Source organism: Tiliqua scincoides, chromosome 2 (assembly GCF_035046505.1).
Source record: "Tiliqua scincoides isolate rTilSci1 chromosome 2, rTilSci1.hap2, whole genome shotgun sequence".
Lineage (NCBI taxonomy): Eukaryota > Metazoa > Chordata > Lepidosauria > Squamata > Scincidae > Tiliqua > Tiliqua scincoides.
This window is the reverse complement of record NC_089822.1, coordinates 173,746,804-173,768,097: the sequence shown is the minus strand read 5'-3', so window position 1 is coordinate 173,768,097 and position 21,294 is coordinate 173,746,804. Positions and strand designations below refer to the sequence as shown.

The 21,294-nt window shown below is 42.8% G+C and overlaps 1 protein-coding gene and 1 pseudogene across 3 annotated transcripts in view; both read right to left on the bottom strand.

The window, feature by feature from the left end:
- The window catches only part of TENM2 (teneurin transmembrane protein 2), an 831,585-nt gene that overhangs the window by 279,123 nt on the left and 531,168 nt on the right, over positions 1-21,294 (bottom strand). The window lies entirely within an intron of this gene.
- On the bottom strand, positions 6,640-6,758 carry LOC136642907 (5S ribosomal RNA; annotated as a pseudogene).

Below are 21,294 nucleotides of genomic sequence, written 5' to 3'. Positions count from 1 at the left end.
ATTTCACACTATAATGGTGTGATGATGTCTAATTTTAATTACGTAACAGACTTATTTTTAGATAGCGGGGTAGAGAGTATATGCATGAAAAATTGAAGTATCTGCCTGAAAATTAAACAACAGATGGTGTTTAAGCACAGAAGTGCAGACAGCTCAGGCAGGAAGACCTGTTTAGAAGGAGCAGGAAGATGTCAAACATAAGGTAGGACTAGGGAAAGCATGTTTCACTGTATTTTCAAACTCACTATGTCCAAAGCAGAACTTCTCTTCCTTTGTCACAAACTGAATACACTCTATATCCCTTGACAATGTCACATCCAACCCATTAATCAGGCATGAAGCTGCCTCTTTAACCATGATTCCACCTTTCCCTCCGATTTTCATGTCTAATCCATTACCAGACATTGATTCATTTATTTAGAAATGAATATACTGCCTTACCTTTGTTAAAACAATTTAAAGGCAGTTAAAAAAAAAAAAGCAACTTAAAGTACAATCAAACATCATGATGCACAAAAACTTACAGCACAATCCTGTCCTCCCTCCACACTGGTGTAGCACATGCACAGCTGGTACAGCTGTGACAAATATGCTGTACAGGAAGTTGCAACAGCACAGACGTTAGTAGCGCCAGCAGGAAGGCCTGCGCCATCCCATCAGTGCCTGTGAAGGCCTCAAAGCATGCTGGAGGTCAAGTGTGTTCCCATAGTGCAAATGCAATGCTATTAAGAACACTGATTACTATGGCCAGATCTGTCTTATTCAGGAAGTGGTCAGACAGCACACCAGCTGAAGCTGGGTGACCACACTTCTGACCACAGCTGCAATCTTGTTCTCTAGGGCCAAACCTGGGTCAAGCAGCAGCCCCAAGCTGTGAGCCGGATCCTTTAAGAGGAGCGCAACCTGTCCAGAACAGGCTGTAACTGCAAACCTGGATAGACTTTCCTACTTCTGCCTTGCCTGGATTAAGTTTCAGCTTATGGAACTGTATCAGTCTTTCACAGTAGTCAGAGAGATTGGTTCAGAATGTCAACAGCCTCCCTATGACCAGACAGAAAGGGAAGACAGAATTGGATGTGATCAGCATAATATCAAATCCCTGGAAACCTCTCCCACCAACTTCAAACGGACATTAAATACTGAAGGGGAAGCAAGATGGAACCTTGCCAGCCTTGCCTACAGACTAAAGGGCTAGGACCAAGTAGAAGCTCCTACTATCATATTCTGAAACCTGGCTGACAGTTAAGAGAAGTACCACTCTATGTATGTCCTAAGCCAATCTCTGCTAGATGGTCCAGAAAAATATGACGGTTGATAGTATAACAAGCCACTGAGAAATCCAGTGGAACAAACAGACACACACTCTCCCCACCCCCAATCTAATTCCCAGCATAGATCACTGACTAGAGCAACTGAGTCTGTTTCTGTCCTGAATCCAGGGCTGAAGTTTGAAAAGGATAAAAATAATCTATCACTTAGATTATTTGTAATGAACATAAAAATACTATTTTCTCCAAATAAAGAAGCTGCTGCCCCAATATTCAAGTTTAGCTTAAATCCTGGTTACTCCTAATTGAAATAGTGAAATCATGATTAAAAATGAACAAGATAATCTAATGATTGATCAACCCTTTAATAGTTCCAATTCATGTCTCCAGGAATATTAATGTCACTTTTCACTTATACTTAAGGACATGTCCATATAAACAACTGCAATTGTTTCCATGCCATACTGTAATACAATTGTGAGGATACCCACACATACATGCTTGCTTGAAGATCTCAATCAATTTCTAAATTAGATTTGTACCTCAAAACTGGAAACAGATCGAAATGGAAATTTTAAAAACAATTCACTGTTTATGTATTTCAGTACTTTGCAGGGGTTTCAAATGAAGATTTTCAGTAGTATTGCCTTCATAGTGCAAATGTCTAAGCAAGTGTAACAGTGTTGAGATCTGTAACTGTCTTGATCTTGGAACTTCAAGGAGGAAATCATTCTTCATACAATCAGGAATTAGCAGCTTTAAGGACCGAGACAAATATCTTGCAATATATGATGCACTGTGTGTTCTTCCTATTGCCACAGCAGTTGCACTCCTAAAGATGATAAATAACTCAATGGGGTACTGATCATTTGCACTCTGGAGAAGCAAGAGGACAAGAGTGTATTCAAGGGGATATCGCATGAAACTATCATCTGGGTGTTTCTTGTAAAAGAGCAGCTTCCTCAAGACTGGATTCTTTAGGGAAAACCAATGCGGAAATTTATATCATCTGTTGCTTAAGTTTTTCCACTGATACGAACTATGCTAACTCAGTCTTCTTTGGAGATGAGAAATATCAGATACACAGTCAAAGTCACAATTAATGCTCATAAGAAAAGGGGGAAGTCATTCCTTTCAGTGAAGTCCTGTGAGCATAGGCCCCACTGTGTTAACCATGGTTAAGACATCAACACTAGGTCACTGAGATGGCTGTCAAATTAAGTGAATAGTTGGGAGATGCATCTGCAGGTTTAAAGAGTATATCCACACTAAAGCACTAGCTTTAAAGCAAATCAACAATCAAATAGATGAAATGAGGTATACTGAAGATTAAAGTCTGCTTAAAATGGTAGCATTTTCTGATGACTGACATACTTACCACTGTCAGTGGTCAGACCTGAACATTAGAATCATATCGGGAGCTAGTAAGGTATTGATCCTTAAAGGCATGTTGTTGATGCAATAAGTGTTCTGTAGCCTTCAGTTTAGGATTAGGAAGTCAAAATCTGTATAGCAAGATAGTCTCTTCCCCAGATGAAACAGAGGAAAACAGTTCTGCTGTTGCTAGTCTGACTGATGGGGGAAATTTGAACCTTCAGATCTGATGAAGTGGTATGGATAACCTGCACGGACCGAAAGCCATGTTGGAGGCTGTTAACTTTTGTAATTCCACATGCACAGAGAGAGAGAGAGAGAGAGAGAGAGAGAGAGAGAGAGAGAGAGAGAGAGAGAGTGAAGTCCTTCCTTTTGCAGCAAGATGAATGATTTGATCTTCAAGCCTAAATTGCAAATCAGGAATGGAAGATTAACTATGGAAGTTATTTGAAGTGTATAGGGAGTTAAGAGTCCAGACATTCACTCAGCTACCTGACAGTAGAATCACAGCAATTCTAGTGCAATGCTTGCAAATGAACACTGGGAATTACAGGTCTACTATCTTATTCCACATGCTGTCCAAGTCTTGGTGGTAATACGTTATGTCTTTTCAGTTGCCTACAGATCTCTGCTGAAGCCAAACACCATCTCCTCACTATTGTCATTCTTAATTTTCTGCACCATTTTATGCAAGAATACTGACCTACCACTTTTTCGGTGTTATCAAATCACTTTGCAAGCTGAGATACTCTGGCACGTGCACTATAGACTCCTGCTAAAACCGCACTACATAGGGATTTCAAAGATAGCCTAGTTAATCTTTCACCTCAAAGCTTCACTTAAAATCCTGCTGAAATCAGGAAAAACATCTGTGAGCACAGTCAAATTGCAGAGCAATCTCTTTTCTGTATCAAAGTTCCATACCAACAGAGGCTCTGAAATGCCACATTGGCCGTAGCTTACTCATACTTACTGGCAGGACGTGATGTGAGCTTTAACACTCTTCATTAAGTAGCAGCAACTACAATGACCAGATATATGGCCCCATTCCTAAAAATAGTACTGAGCACAGAGGAAATTTGAAAAATGAGGGGAAAAGCAACATGTTACATTCAACTATTATTCTTGACCAACTTGTTCGTTAAGGCAAAGTATCAGAACTGACTTACAGAAAAACTCCAATTCTTTCCCAAACTCCAAGAGCAGGTAATATAAGATACAGAGCAGCTCTCAATTTACACAGGTGTTGCATATCTGGAAAATTGTGCATATATCAAAAACATGTTAATTGAAACCTCTTTCCCCATAGGAAACAATGAGATTGGGATGGGTTAGGGCAGTGGTTCCCGAATATATAGTGGTGATGGCAGCCTTCTTTCATGGCAGCATCTTGATCCCAGCTCTCCTGGGTGTTGCCAACTTGGATCACGCAAGATCTCATGCCGGATCCAAGATGGCGGTGCCCAGCAGAGCCGGGAAGAAGAGGACATCCCACAGTACGCCTGTGAGTTTGTTGCGGCATCCTCAGTTCCTAATTCCCAGACTGTGGATCACTGGTTAGGGCAGAGGTTTTCAGACTGGGGTGCCTGTGGGTCCTGGCCTCTTTGCCCTTAAGCGACGGGGGTAACCAGGAGGCAGGGAGGAGGGAGAGGCGCAATCCCCAGGATCACACCACTCAGGGGGCTGCAAGGGCTTGGCTGTACTTACTACAGCCTCCTGCAGCCTCCCAGGGGTCTGCAGGGCTGCCCGAAGCTTCCAAAGTGAAAGTGGGGTGATAGTGCACCGCCTCTGGTAAACCGGAAGCGGAGCGCGAACACTCCACTTTCACTTCTGATGGGACTGCAGGGACTGCACAATCCGGTTTTGCGGAGGCAGTGCACAATCACTCCACTTTCACTTTCCCTGACCTGCGGAGCCCTGCAGGTGCTCGCGCAGGGCTCCCTGCACCCCAGGAAGGCTGCTGCAGGGACTGGTGAGTGCATCCCAGTCCCTGCAGCCCCCCTGAGTGGCACGATCCTGGGGAATGTGTCGCTGCCTCCCCCTGCCCCCGCTGCCTCCTCCCCACCCCAGCAAGGACTTACTGCGGGTTTCAAACTCCTGGAGAGTTGGAAAACTGCAGGGTTAGGGGAAAAGACATTTGTTGACAACTGGTGACTTCTTGCCTAAGATGGCTTATGGGAGGGTTAAGAAGGAGACTGTTGGGAGAAGGAATGCTTACTGATGTTGATAGCGGAGAATGCATCAAAGGAAAACAAAGATGCTGACAAGGAAACTGATAAAAGAATAAGCAGCAGAGCTTAGTTTCAAGACCGCTTGTCAGTTATCTTGAGGGGGGGAAAAATCCCACTTGCTGCTTCTGCTTCCTACCTTTCATATTGAAAGAGACAACCACAGGGGATTGCTCCCTCTTTCAGAGTAAGTGGCAGAAGCCTCTCTCACTCTTTCTCCCCCTCCCCACTCACAAAACTCAAGTCTCCCTCTGCTACCTTCCTCTGTACTCCAGCCCTTGCCACCAAGCAGAAGGAACTTCACAAGATATTGTGAAGCCACAGGCCCCCCCCCCAGAAGCTCTGTGAATCATGAATGCATTTTCTTTGTCTCTTTTATCTTCTGGCTTTAGAGTCGTGTCCTCCCCCCCTCCCCGAAACTGCCATTGTATAACAGAGTTGCTCATTAGCAACTAATTGACCATGTTATTTCAAGAACAAGCCCACGCAAACTGCACTTCTGGTATTAATTTGTAAATCACATTGTTTAAAAAATGTGCAAATTAAGATTGCATTAATCAAGAGCTACCTGCACTTTATTCAAAGTAGCTGTGCCACAGTATTTATGCAACATATGATTTTAATAGTAAAAGTACAGCATTAATTTTCTCTCCATTCTGGCAATTTAAACATCCTCAGAACTTTTAAAAATTTATAAAGTTTGATCCCCAAAGTAGATGCACTTAAAAATAATAAAAGGTAACATTCTTCCTTTAACAACCCAAAAATGCTCTTCTACAAAAACTGTTTTGGCTAGAAGTTCCAGTCTGTTGACATTTTTCAGACAAAAAGATCATTAGCTGAGCACAGCTTGAAAATCTGATTGTTCTCTAGATGGTCCATGAGGGAGCCTGAAAATTGTCACAGTGATGTAAGAATAATTGTGTTAGGAGGTGGTATCTCTTCCAACTCATTCTGAAAATAAGTAGTGGTGCCAAGTGCATGCCATCCAAGATGAAAAATTCTGGAATCAGGTGCACTGCATAGCTTTCCCCTAGAATGGTACTGGAATGACACTTCAGGTGTCATGCAATCAGCCTATCTAACATGCACATTGGATAAAACATAAACCATGGACACAGGTGTTTTACCACCATGTTAGAAATGCTTTCAAAAGTTTCTACATTCTCAAAGATCTCCCTGGGTTTTGGAGTTCTCAGTTCTTTCTACTCAAGGAAGGGCGCAATGCTTCACAGTCCAATCATATGGTTTTCCCTGCTGTAGTGTGCAGCTACACCAAAATGGGTTGCTCTACATGCTATGGAGTGAACCTGGTTTGGCTGCAGCTGTGCAGCACATCTCTTGCAGAAAGTCTGGGCCTTAACCCTTAAAGGGGTCACTGCAGACACCATACTATCTCTTTGCCAGATCTTCTGTGGTTCCCATACAGAGCACAAGTCCACTTTATGGTTCTCCTCCATAACAAAGGAAGGACTTTTGAGAATCAGAGATGCTTTCCTCTTTCAACTGATACTTTCAAAATGTGCCACACCATACAGACAAGTCCACAGTAAACAGTATAGCTCAAGAGACACCTGAGGCAAACTAATGAAGAAAAGTATAATTCCCAAAAACTAACTACACTCACTACAATTAACATTCTAGACCAGTGTTTCTCAAATATGGGTCAGGACCCACTAGGTGGGTTGCGAGCCAATTTCAGGTGGGTCCCCATTCATTTCAATATTTTGGTTGGTTGGCAACCTTCAGTCTCGAAAGACTATGGTATAAGCCTACAGCACCCGGTATTCCCACGCGGTCTCCCATCCAAGTACTAACCAGGCCTGACCCTGCTTAGCTTCCGAGATCAGACAAGATCCAGCATGTGCAGGGTAATTAGACTTGATGCTACCATGGAATGTGACTGCATCTGCGGAAATGTAACAGCTCTGTACTTTTAACAGACTACTATGTATATGTTTTTAACAATGCTAGTAAGTGGGGTTTACTCCTGGTAAGTGTGGGTAGGATTTCAGCCTAGAATTGTTAAAAATTTTCCTGCTTTCTGGTCATGACATCACTTCCTGATGGATTCTCATTCTAATAAGTGGGTCCCAGTGCTAAAAGTGTGAGAACCACTGTTCTAGACATGCCAATTAATCACAACTCTGCTCAGGCAAGCGTCAAAGAGAAATGGTGTGGGAAGGCATGCACGCGCCCCTTCAGGTATGGGTACAGCACAGGATCGTCCCCCGTGTGGTGAAGGGTGCATACCAGCTCTCACCATTAATTTTTAGAAGACTCTGACATTTTCACTGTGTAGGCACAGGTGTCAGGTGTGTACCTGCACAAAAACCATGATAGAAGGAAAGCTTTTTTCTGCAGACAGGCAGCCCAATCCTGAGCTGCCTGGGGCGACCAGGCTCGGCGGCACCGACAAGGGCTGCCACCAGATCCTGTGCGCCTTGGGAGAAGGGGACTTTCATCCTCTTTTCCCAGGTAAGCCCCACAGTGGGGCTACTCACTTTACCACTGATCAAAAGGGCACGGAGCCCTACATGAGCACCTTGGATCCTGCAGAGCAGAGCTCTGTGGACCCGCCTCCCTCCCACCCCTGGCACACCTCCTGCCCACCCCCCGGCACGCCTCCCCCAGCCCTCTCGCCACCCCTCCACCGGCCTCCCCCCTCCCCAGAACGCCTCCTCCCTGCCCCTGCCCCCGCCCCTGCCTACCGTGCCACAGCTCAGCGGTCCGGGAGACCGCCGAGCTGCAGAATCTGGGCAACCGCCCCATGCTTGTCCAGCACTGGCCGGTGCTGAGCTTGCATGGGCAGGAGCCCAGCGGTGAGGCTCGCAAACGTGCCCTACAGCACATTTGCGACAGTGCTTGACGGCACGGAACCATGCTGCCGAGCACAGGATTGGGCTCTAAGTGAAAGGAAAATTCATACAGTTATGTTGTATTTTATGTCACAGGCCTAGTTGGGTCAAACAAACATCTATCAAAAAAAAAAACTTCATATTCAGAATTAGGTTGAAAACAGGCCCTGGAAACTTACAAAGAGTTCCTTAGTTCCAACTCTCCCCCTTCTTCTGCTTTGCCACTGGACAGAAGTTTCCTACTAGTTATGAATGCCTAATTTCTTGACAAGAATAGGAAACAATCCATGTGCTGTTCTCTGTATACTCACCATGTGCTGGAAACTAGCATAAGAGAAGAAATACCTTGCTGAAATTTCATCTCTCAGGGAGTTATACTTCAGTGAAGTTCTGTATTACATAAGCTTTGGAAGGATTCTAGATTTTTTTTTTTTTTGGTGAAAACTTCATTCAAACCATGTAATCAATCTGAAGGGTAAAAATGGAAATGCTGTCATTGCTCAGTCACTCAAACCTTACTGCTATCATTTTCCCCTTTATTTTTTTGAACAGCCTTTGCCAGTTTCAGACTGGCTGCTTGGGACACTGCAATTATAATGTGAGAAGAAATCTTACACTGAAAAATACAATGTGCACTGCTTTTGTGTTTCTAGCATGAAAAAAAAACACCTAAAATTCAATTTAAAACTGCAAGAAACAAGATTTCAGTATGTTGAGCAGCATTCGGACACCAAAACTGTCCAAGACCAGTACAAGTGGAATGTTCGAAAAGAGAAAATACTCGCTCACTACTAGTGCTACTTCCAAGAATGAGAATGATAATTATGCTATTTAGAGAGGGGGAGATTCCTTCATACAGAAAACACAAGGAAGACCAACATCCTCTTCCCTTATACTCCACATCTTGTTTCTGAGCCAGACACTTCTTAAAAGGAAGACTGTATCCCGCAGTGTGGGGAAAGTCAAGTTTGACAGCAACAGCCACATGAAGTCAATCTTATTAAGGAAGTCAGAGAATGAAGCAGTGTCATTTCCAAAAACCAGAGACTATATAGGAGTAACAATATTTACAGACGTGAACAACATCTTATTCCTCTAATTGCCAATGTATATGGTTCACTTCACGGTAGTGCTGAAATGCGGTCAGCTCTGATGGAATGCTGCAATCTACTATAATAACAGCAGAAACAACACATGAGAGCATAGAAAGAGGAAATGGGGAAGGCAGTCATACTTGATCCAATTACATCCACAAGGGAACGAAGACAGGCAGGAGGTAATTACCCAAATTGCAATTTGGCTACAACCTCTGGATCAACATCTGCACTTGAGAAGAAGAGATAAAATCATTTTCATCGCTACAAAATCTTAACAACTCAACTGAAAAACAAAAATGTCCTAACTTTGAAATTGATTGGATCAAGAAAGACAACTACGGTCAAGAAATCTTTTCTCCCAGGCTGTGTTTTAATGCTTTGTATTCAAGAGAAAGAAAAGCAGAGTCATATAATAAATTCATTTTTATGATGTTAACAAGTTTTTTAACCATAGTTAAGTCAAAACAATCCACTTAAAATAAACTACCAAGTACATAGGAAGATTCCTATATTGAATCAGACCAGTGGTTAGCTCAGTATTGACCACAATGACTATCCAATACCGGTCACCACCACTAAGTTGCACAGCCATGTGGCTGCACAGTACTAACAAAAGCCCTGTGCAGCTTTGTCTTTGCATTTCAGAGTTCAGTAATGACAATGACAGTATCGCCCAGCATTGTAGAGCAGCCGCTGCACAACTCACTTAGGACTCTGTGAAATTCAGAGTGAAGATTAGCCAGAACACCAATGTGTTCTTTTCCAGCTTTATCTGAAGATGCCAGGTTAGGATTCAGCTAAGAACATGTGAAATAATGTTAAAGAAATGCATGATTGCAAACTACAGGGTGGCCCTCATTATCTGCAGAGGTTCCATTGTTGGAACTCCTGCAGATACAGAAATCCGCAGATGTTTGAATCAGTAGATTTAGGCCACCAGGACACTCAGAACACAACTGGAACAAGGTTCAGGTCACATCCAGAGCCCTTCTGAAGCCCGCAGAGGCCTCATATAACCTCTTCAGGCCTCAGAAAGCATCCCAGACATGACCAGAAAAGGAGGGTTTCAGTGGGTTTCAGCCATGGGTTCCAAATCCTCAGAAATCCACTGTATATCGTATAAACATATTTTTTTCTTTTCTGAATATACAAAGTTCACCAGCCAGAATTATATTCCATTCCTAACTTTAACTCATGCCCCTTATATTTTGAATATCTGCTATGGTTGCAGCCTAAGAAAAGATTTTAGTAATTAGTATATGCTACAAAGTCTTGTCAGATAAAACACAGAATGAGTGAAGACCAATATGGTGTTGTCGCCAGGGTCAGGCCCCGGCAACACAGATGCCCTCAGAAGCGAAGGAATCTTCAGGGGTAAAGGACTCCTTGGGAGTAGGAGAAAAGTACAGCGAGGACCCTGCCCCAGGCAGAGGGTCACCTCAGGTGTAGGGCCTGAGGAGGATCACATGGCTGGAAGGTGTGGGGTCCTTAAGGTCTGCTGCGGGATTCATAAGGAGCCCAGTAGCCAGAGGGGGAAGAGGCTCTTCACAGGGCCTGTGCTCCTGGAGTGGGGCACAACCTTACCACTCACCTCAGAGGCTCGAGGCATTGGCCGGGGAAGAGCCGGAGCTTCCATCCAGGCCTGGGAGAGGAATCACATCCTTGCATCAGGGAGGCTGGGCCCGCCTGGAGAGACCCAGGGGCTTCCCCCCAGAACCTTGCTACCCAGCTGACCAAGACAGATCAACCGGGCACTGGTGCCTCCCTACAACCATCCACCAGTCACCGGCACCCCTTGCAGACCCCGAAAGACCACCAGCACCCTGGTTGGCAGCGCCGGGGCTCTTATTGAGATACTGTTGAAACTCTCGGGTGTGGACTTTATCCAGAGGAACCTTGCAGGAGCCAAAGCTTATGGGTAAAGGGCGATCTGGACTCTGGGGGAGAGGGATTAACAAACCCACCAGGCCCCATGGCGTAACAAGGGCCTGATGAATGTCAAGCAACTAACAAGAATAAACCGGGTTAAGCTAAACTGCCTGCACTCATTGTGGTCTTTACCAAAACAGGATAAGTCTACTGCTGCTTGGACCCCCTTAAGATCTCCGGTAGAGCCCCCAGGGGGAAGGACAGATCCTGCAATGGAGAGATAGGTGTACAGTAGAAAACAAGTGGGAGTTGTGTCTTTTTCAACTTTTGTTGATATGCTGGCTACTCCTTTGCCGAGAAGATAGAAGCCTGGCCTATTATTCATGCACTGGTGAGCTTCAAATTAAATTACAGGTGTGCGCCCCTTAGTTACCTTCTGGCCAATGCCAGATCGCATATGTGGCACCACAGCTGCTTACGTGGTTGTCACAGGGTACATTCCCCAAGTCTTTGAAGGCAAGGGGAGCTCTGATCCCCTCGCACCTGGAGGCCCTTCTGAACTTTCCAGAGGCAGTATGTGCCTGCTCGCTGCCTCTGCGAGGCACAGGCTGCCCCAATTGTACAAGATACATTATTTTCAGTTTCCTCCATGAAACCGGAAGTCATGTCTCTCTGCAGTTCTGGCAGTCTGAGCTTGGCAGAGGCAGAGAGCAGGCACATGCTGCCTCTGGGAAGCTCAGATGAGCCTCCAGATTTTTTTCGAGCATTGCCATCTCTTGTAGCAACCCATGGAAAATAGCTGCCAACACTGCACAAACTGGTTGATCCCAGTTAGGATCAGGACATTAGTTTAGCTTAGTTTTATTGTATTTCAATTGTTTTCAATCCTATAAACTGCAGTTGCATTTTCATTTGTCTTTAAAGAACAGTGGTCTCCCAATGCTTTTAAATTTAAAAAAGAAATTCAGCAGCGAGATACAAGTACATTCCTTTGGTAGTCCTAGAGTGGAATGCAGAATACATGTTTCAAAACTCTGTAACTGGAAGAATTTGGCATATCTTTAAGGTTGGTAAACTTAAAGGTTGGTTAAAAAAAAAACAAAGCAGTCGCTAAGAGGAAGCAGAACTAGATAATACAGATAAGGGGATACTGCAGAAAACACCAAAGCCACTAGTTCTTCTCTGATCCCCCATAGGGTCTCATAAAAATTACCATGTGATGTGACCTATTTATGCTGGAAGTTTGCTTGTCCATGTTGCCAGCAGCTCACAATGTAGAGCAGAGGAAACTCACAGAAAGGTTATGTCATCTGCTATGTTGTTTCACTAGACATTATAAGGCAGGGGTGCCCAAACCCCGGCCCTGGGGCCACTTGCGGCCCTCGAGGCCTCTCAATGCGGCCCTCAGGGAGCCCCCAGTCTCCAATGGGCCTCTGGCCCTCCAGAGAATTGTTGGAGCCCACACTGGCCTAACGCAACTGCTCTCAGCATGAAGGCGACTGTTTGACCTCTCACATGAGCTGTGGGATGAGGGCTTCCCCCACTGCTTGCTGTTTTATGTCTGTGATGCAGCAGCGGCAGCAAAAGAAAGGCCAGCCTTGCTTTGTGCAAGGCCTTTTATAGGCCTTGAGCTATTGCAAGACCTTCATAGATTCATATCAGTTCATCTTTAATATATTCATTTATGTAAAATGATGTAAATTTGTGCAAATTTTAAATGTGAATTAATTCTTTTTTTCCCGGCCCCCGACAGTGTCAGAGAGATGATGTGGCCCTCCTGCCAAAAACTTTGGACACCCCTGTTATAAGGCATTGGCAGCAGCCCTATAATGTCTAGTTATCATCAGAGCAAGGCCATATTTGCATCCCTCCACTGACCTTGGAATTAGAGGCTAACACATCTGTGTGTCTTGTAAAGTAGAAACACATTAACATTGTCCCAACCCTGCTCCTATAGGTGCACAACTGCCACAAGCAAGTTTACTTTTATTTTGTGAAGATCTCCTAAGTCAGTTTGGTCTTGAAGCTGCAGAGAAGCACCAAACACACAAGTCAGCAGTATACCAGCATTGCAAAATTTTAATTATTTACTGTGAAATATACAGTATATACTGCATTTTCCACTTTCCAAGGGTCTTCAAGGTGCTTTATATACCAATAAATAATAAAACAATTGAAAACTTCACCAGAACAATAAAGCTGGTTGCCTTCTGTATTGGTTCCCTGCCTTAAAATTGGCTTTGAGCCTGTAGCATGGAGAAGATCACATGCCACAAAGCCAATGTACAAGGAACTCAGAATAAAAAAAAAAAAGCTGGTGCAGATGCACTTGAGATGTCATGAAAAAAGAGCCAAGTTAATGTCAAAAATTCCTATCTTGAAGGAAAATAGTGCTGCTGACAGCAATTGAAGAAAGGTCATGGGAGATATGATATGAGGGATCTTTGAGCAGCACTGCAAAATACTGGTGTATACTGTTATTAATCTTGAGGGGGAGAAAAACATACTCCACCATCAAAATCTTTTCTAAACAAGGCAATTCTTAATCTTGTCAGGTACAAGTATATGCTTTCCTGTCTTGAAGTTTCTTACTAACCTTTCAGTTAAACTATATTTCAGAGCACAATGAACATTGACATGAATGTTAATTGCCACCACTGAGAAACACTGTAGCTGTTTGAATAATTTGTAATTTTAAAAGGGTTGAATATTTACAGGCATGCTTTTGACTGAAACAAGCAACATGCTGTAGATTAAAGCTGCTGAATAAACACAGTAGACTCAGAATACTTTACTCATTCCACCTTAAATGCAACAATTATTTTACTTTGTATCATTTTACCTCTCAGAGTAGCCATTACAAAAAGACAGATTAAAAGATAACAGGTTAAGAAAAAACAATCTCAAACCGATTATGATTAAGTACATATTTCTGTAACAGGACTCCTCAAAAGAATTGTCCAGCAGGGATTGCAAATATATACATATGAGGCTAAGCTTCATATGAAAAATACCCCCCCCCAATACTGTAATGTTGTCCTAAATAATTAATATTTCTCAGATTAGCGTCAAACAGTTAAATGCAATAGGGTGCTTTTAAAATCTAAACTAACTCTAGTGCCAATAGTTACAGATTGACTGAGGGCCCAATCCTATCTAATTTTCCAGTGCTGGTGCAGCCAACCCAATGGGACATGTGCTGCATCATGTGGTGGGGAGGCAGTCACAGAGGCCTCCTCAAGGTATGAAAACATTTGTTCCCTTACCTCAGGGCTGCACTGCAGCTGCATCAGCACTGGAAAGTTGGATAGGATTGGGCCCTGACCTGTCATCCATACGTTACCAGAGAGAAAGAAGGAAGTGTTTGCATATCCAACCACACATTCATAAGGAAATATGCATATAGAGCCATACTCACTACTATGGTTCCCGACCCTCCAGAATTGGCCTGGAGTCCAGGAATCAGCATCCATTTCTAGGAGACAATCCTGGATATTTAAACAGGTCTCACTGTCCCTAAAAGACAGTAATTATAATGAAAAAAAAATCTTCAGGAATAGCTGAGTAGGGTTGGAGTTGGTAACCCTACTCAGAAGAAAGACATCCAAAGTATGTACAGTGAACTCATGAAAAGGAGGAATGGGATTGCAGTGGCAGGCCCTTTCCCACCTGACTTACATTCACTAGTCTGACTGCATAGTCTCCAAACATGTGAAAAATGCATGTGAGCAGGCTTCATACATGCAGTCAAGAAGGCTGCAAAAAGCAAGATTACCACTTGTGCAGAGGAGCCTTCGCATATACAGTCTGCACAAGCACTGGACCTACTATTGGACCTACCACTATGATCCTGCTCCCCCTGATGTGTTCATGGTATACTCTCTCAATATCTCAATAAGGCTCCTGGCAGCTTTGAACCAGCGGCAACAGTTAAGAAAAAGCATATGCTTTACAACTTAATTTTTTAGGTTCCAGTGGACCAAGACTTACAATACACTTCTCAGCTTGACTATTTTATTGCTCAGAAGATGTTAAACTAATTTTGGAGCAATGTTTTAGGTTTAAACAATGTCTTAAGCAAAGTTTTAGGTTTAAGCAATGTTGCTTTCTGGCTGGGTCCTACTGATTAGCCATAGAGTCAAACTGAATGGGACTTTTGGTTGCCTGTCTCCCCCAACACCATTTCTTCTTCTTCTTTTTCTTTTTTTAATGGAAAACAGCTTTGGGCAGTGGGAATAGGGGATGCTGATTTTAATGAGCTCTATATCTTAATTCATACTTCATTATAGTAAACCTGCAACATTCGAGCATCTAAGGAAAGTGATAGTGGAACCATCCCAGCACACAGCTCCCTTAGGCTGCAATCCTATCCACACTTACCTGGGATAGGTAAGACCTCTTTCCAAGTTATAATGAGACCTCTTTCCAAGTAGATATGTATAGGATTGGGCTCTCAGTCAACAATGTCAGCAGCGTATGGAGGAACCACCAATGGAAAACATTTTGAGCACTTATAATTTGTTAACGAATTAATTACTAACTTGATTGCGCAACTGCTTCTGTATGCAACATTTGTAGTATGTGTGTGAATTATAGTATGTGTGTGAATTCTAGCATAATAAATTTGACACTATAAAGCAGTGTTATTCAAACTGTGAGGCGCAGCTCTTTAGGGAGGCGCCAGGAACTCAAAGGGGAGGCGTGGGATGTCCTCTCGAAGCGATACAGTCACATCCCTGGGCAGAATACAAGCCCGTTTTCTGCCCATCGTCTGTGCTTTTTTTTAAGCAGAAGAAATGGGAGTTGCTCAGCTGCAAGAATGGCTGCTGCCGCCCTGCCCTCTTCCGAGCATGCTAGGCTTGCAGTCCTTAACCCTTGCTGATCCTTGTTTGGTTGGTTCCTAGTTCCCAGCTGGGGATCACTTCTCATCAAAGTGAAATCTCTCTTTTCAACCCCCTCCCTCTTCCACTCCCCCCCTTTCGATCTCCAAACCTTCCCGCTTTCCTCCCCCTCCCCTTAAAGTTGCTTCCATGCAGTTGGCAAAGGGGGAGGGGAGAGACAAGCACACACTTTACTTGGCCAGGAGCAGAAAAAGGGTACTGTTTTTAAAGTGATTTATTAATCTTGTTGTTTGACTGAAGAGGAAAGGCTGTATTTTTAAAGTGATGAGTCTTGCTATTTGAAGGGAATACTTATCAGCCATTGATGAAGTGATTGCCAGCCCAATCCTATCCACACTTTCCTAGGAGTAAGCCCCATTGACTCTAATGGGACTTACTTCTGAGTAGACATGCATAGGCTTGAGCTGTGCATCTCCTAGTATAGGAGACAAATCAGCTTCCTAACCAAACCCTTATCAGCTCTGATATATTTTCATGGTCTGTTTTTGTTTTCCCCACCAGCTGCTGGAAAAATTTAATTTCATTAAATTAATAAAGGGTTCAATCCTATCCAAGGAGAATGGGAGAAATGACTAGTTGGATTGGGGTCCACAGGGGTGTGTGTGTGTGTGTGTGTGTGTGTGTAATGTCGGTCAGACTGGTTGTTAACAAAGTTCATTTGATAAAACAATTCTATTGGTATGCTTACAAAGTTAAAAAATGAGTCCGCCTGCACCAGACAAAATCTACCTACTCCAGCATCCTGTCTCCAACAGTGATCAGCAGCTGATCATTTATAAAGCATGTATATTGCTGTGTATTAATAATATATTTTTAAGATCTGCATTTAATTAATGATATGATAAATATAATTAATATTAATATAGTTAATATTTCTGGCCACTTCCTGTTTAATGATGTCACTTCCAGCCCTCAGGAACATGATGGGGAGTCATGGCCAACAGCCACGGGGGTCAAGGGAGCCACTGGCTGGAAAAGTTTGAGTACCACTGCTATAAAGTGTTTGAACATTTTCATAAGACACCTGGTATATGTGTTTTGTATATCTCCTTGTTTCCTCAGTTGATTTCTCTCAATGCTTTTAGATGTTGGGTTGGGATTGCTTTTGTGGGTACTGCTGTTTCTACAATGATCCTTTGTTTTATATTACTGTATCTGTATATTTTTAAATCTGCTATGAGCTATCTTATGGGCCTTTTTGGAGGGCAAAAGATGAGACAGAAATTCTGAGAATAAACAAACACACGCCCTTGCTCTGCACAGTTGTCTGCCCAGTCTTTACCACTGTTTCTCCATTACCCGAGAAAACAATATAAAGTTTCCACAGTTTTCCTCTGTAGAGAAAAGGTAGCTGGGGGAAAATCAAACAGAAGGCAAAGCCTCTCCTCCCTGCCAACCTTCCATTCCCAACTGCAGCATACATCCAAGCTTTTCATTATAGACAGCACTAGCAAGGGGAAAGCACATGACTGCACTTCAGCACTTAGTCATGGCTCCAGCTCCTTTAATGTGCTGTCCCAGATCTACTGCATGTTATCAGTGCCTGCAAGTCTGCCAAGCTCTGCATCTCTCCATGACCAGAGCTGCACATCCTCCACAGCCTTATTTTCCACCACTGAATAGCAGTGGTGGAAGCATCTGTCACAAACAGGAGACTGCCCATTTATAAGCAGAAGGGTGCAATGCCTCATGAAAATTCAATAGAGAAATTCTGTAGTTGCTAAACTGTAATGGAACTTGCTAATTAAATTGCATACGGCAACTGATATGGAAATAAAATTCAAGAAACAAAGATGTTTAGCTTACATTAGTTACTATACTAGTATGATAGTAAATATTATCCATATTTATAAAGAGTGAAAAGAGGTTCCTGCCCTGAGAGCTTGCAAACTAGATATTGAGCAAGATAACAGAGTGAGGGAAGGGGATGCTGGCAGGAGGAAGCAGGGAAGCATATGTGTTTTTTTTAGTTAATGCACTCAGGCTTAGTTAAGCTTAAGGGATAGAGATTGAAGTGTGGTGCCAAATGCTTCCCAAGCCTGCAGGTGATTTTCAAAGGTTTTGAGTGAGGAGCACCCTACAGGTGTTTTGGACTCATTTATGCTAGGTACATTCCACAGAATTTGTGAAATCTTCAACGAACCCTTAACTGATGTAATTAGACAGTTGCCTTGCCTTATTGTGAACGCTTATACAGATCACAAGATTTTGATCAGAATCCAGGACGGAATTATGTGTACTTTTTAAGCACACTTAAAACTCTGTTCTGAATCATAGCCTTTGTGTATCTCAAGCCTTTGTGCATCTCAACTATGAATTGATGTTATGTGTCTCAATCATGCACAAACTTGTGCATGTACACACGCACGCGCCATTCTGATCTATAGACAGAAACAAGCCACAACTGAAGCCACCCTAATAAATCCTTCCCTTCCCTGACAACACACACCAAAAGAGAATATTTGTTCAAATTTGCTACCTAGAATATGATCTCTCCTAAAAATTATCGTTTTCCGTTTAAGAGGAAAAAATGAGAAAGGGACCTTCTGCAGTGGACTGAGCTGAAAAGATAATGCAATCCAGTAGGACACACAAGGCATTCACATGAAGAAAAGAATGCTCAGGCTGATGACAGGCTTTCAAAATTGCATCTAACGCAGGATAAGTACTAGTAATTGGGTTGAATTACTTTTTAAAATAAAAAAGTCTAATTTGCACATGAGGGAACTGAGATACAGAAGCCAAAACTATTCTTTATGGAACAAGGGAGAAAATCAGCTCCAAAGCGAGTTGCATTAAAAAAAAAAAAAAAAAAAAAACACCACACACACACACACAAAGCTGGAATAAAATTCTAGCCCCACATCTGTGTCTGATTCCTAAAGGCATATGGACAATGGCTTCTATATTTCAATTTGTTTACATGTTTTGATAAAAGCTCTGGGAAATACACTGAAAGACTGCTACACAAAGAAAGGCAAAAGAATGAAGTGGTGTGTTTGTTGTTTATGCACTGAGGATCTGACAACTCAAAGTTGTCCTATTATTAATTGCAATAAAAACATTATGAAGACAGCTGAGGCTTAATTCTCACATTTCATTTTATACAGGGAAGCCCATAGTATTTAAGACATAGTTTTGTCTAGCTTTGAGCAATCTTATATATTCCAATGCAAGAATAGACACTCACAAGCATCAGTATCCCAAATTGTACCCAAAGACAAAAAGATCTATTTGTGCCACAATTTGACAATCGGCTCTATCATCTCCACTGCATCTGGCAGAAGGGGCATTTTGGAGATTCAGACCACGGTTTGGAATCAGAATTGGGTTGGATAAAGGCAAGCAAGTTGAAATTAAGTCTGGACAAAACAAAGGTGCAATTAGCTAGGAGACTGGTAACTCAGGTTATGGGTTGTCAGTCTGTACTGCATGAAATTGCACTTTCCTTTTGTTATTAATATTTTTACTGAAGATTTTTTTTGTAAGAGAGTGAAAGAAAATATAAAGAACTATAGTTCAATGCTAAAAATACAGTAAATGAGGCTGCCATCCTATCTACATTTACCAAGGAGTAGGCCTCATTGACTATAATTAGACTTCTGGGTAATAGAATTGGGCCTTGAGAGAAATAATAAGGGAAGGGGAAACAAGAGAGGAAAGGGGTAGTACCACATTAAATGGTTTCAGTAATAGGACACTGTGAATATAATTAGTCATGAGGATATAGTAAATAATTTAAGAAATGAGTCCTGATTGAGGCAGAAAAGATCTTCCCTTTGTCTATGTCTCTATAAAGTTATTTCAAACGTAGGCAATATGAAAGTTCAGAAAGGGTTTAATGGAAATCCGAAAGAAATATTCCATCTCACTGGAAAGAAACAAGATATTTGGCCACTCCCAATGTCTAGAAATCCACATTCCAGTATGATGAGGTAGTCTCCATTAATAATAATACACCATATTATTGAGTACAGCATAGAGTACAGTACAGTACAGTACAGGTAGAGTACAGCATAAAATGTGGCATATGACTTGTCACATCAGCCTAACCATTTGCAGCAACAACAATTCACGGATTGAGAGCTCAATCCAAACTTCCAGGCAGGCAGACACAAGTCTCCTGAGGTGGCCTACAAGTGTCATGAACATGTCGTAAAGCACATTTGAAATGACTTGTGAGCCAGGTAGGCTGGTGCAAAGACATGCTCTGGCCTCCCAATGTCAGATCTGCCACTGGACCCATTGAATTTGTGCCAGCCTAGAGAGGCTGGCGTAGGGAATTGGAGAGGGTGGTGGGACAGGAGGGTGGGGGAGGGTGGGTCAGTGGGGGGAGGGACTGGCCTCAGCAACTTATGCCAGATCTTAACCCCCCTCCCAGCAGGCTCAGCATTACACTGAACTACTTGGATTTGCACCAGTAATTTTGCTAGTGCAGATCTGAGTAGCCCCATGGGGTGGCTGGCATGCAACAAGGGTAAGGGGAAAAATATCCCTTTGCTCGGCCACTTGGTGTTGGCCATATGGCGTCGGCCACTTGGCCTGCCTGTTCCAGCGCAGGTTAGGATTCAGCTGTAAATGGAAACTGAAATAAAAAAAAATTCACTCCCACTGAAATCCCAATAATGGAGAAAAATCCTAAATGCATAAGGGTAAGAGTTCCAGACAAGTCCAAAAACCAGGAATAGTTCTTGATCCTCTTTCAGAGTACTTTAGAGGCATGGGAGGCTTGCAGAGGAGTCCATGGGCTCCCGGTAAGTGGTGACTCCTAGTAAGTGTTTAAGGTTTAAAAATAGAACTCCTCCTCCCCCCCCCCCGGCACAATCATGGGAGAGCTGGCACTATTGTGATCGTCACCCTGCCCCTTAAGAAGGAAGTGACAGAGCTTCCCGGGCTGGGGTATCACAATGCCCCAGTTTGAGAACCTCTGGCCTAAAGCAAGGCAGGCTGATCCAATAGAGTTAGTTAAAGGGAATCTTTCAATGTGATGGAACTCGAAGTCTGCCAGAGGTGCCAGAGAATGCATCTGTCATAGAGCCCAGATGGGAAAGTACGAGGGTTTGGTAAGAAGGGTTTGGTAAGGTTCAGTGAATATATTATAAAGCAAGTAGGCTTAGACACACTCCATTCCTTGTGTCTGGATTCTTAAGGCACACTGTATTATGTTTATAAGGAGGAAGGGCAATTTTCAAAATTTCAATAAAATACCTCTTTTCAATGTGCATAAAAGTATTATTTCTAAGCTTTAATCAGGATACCAATTTTAAGAAGTCAACATTCTGATTCTGCATGGTTTGTCTCCTTTTAATTGGTATCCTGATATAAAATGGGCCTTCAGTAAAAAAAAATTGTACTGGATGTTTACAGTGCTCTCTAGAAAATAAACACTGCTATCTTCCCGAGGGCTCAGTGAGCGAATCTGAGCATGCTTCTTTTTAAAGCAATAACCATCAATATGGCTTCCACTTGTACTACACATCTGTAATGCTTTGAGCTGCATTTTCTCTGGAGATAACAGTGTTGTCCCGAGAACCAAAGCATGAAGAGGACAGAAAGGCAGAGCTGTTCACACACTCCTATCTAAGGGACAGCAGTCTTATCTTTGTACAAAACAGAGCCCTAAGCAATAAAAGGAAACTTTCATAAATCTTTTTTTTACCAATTTTGTCAGTTTCTAGGCTTTCCCGCTACTAGATTTG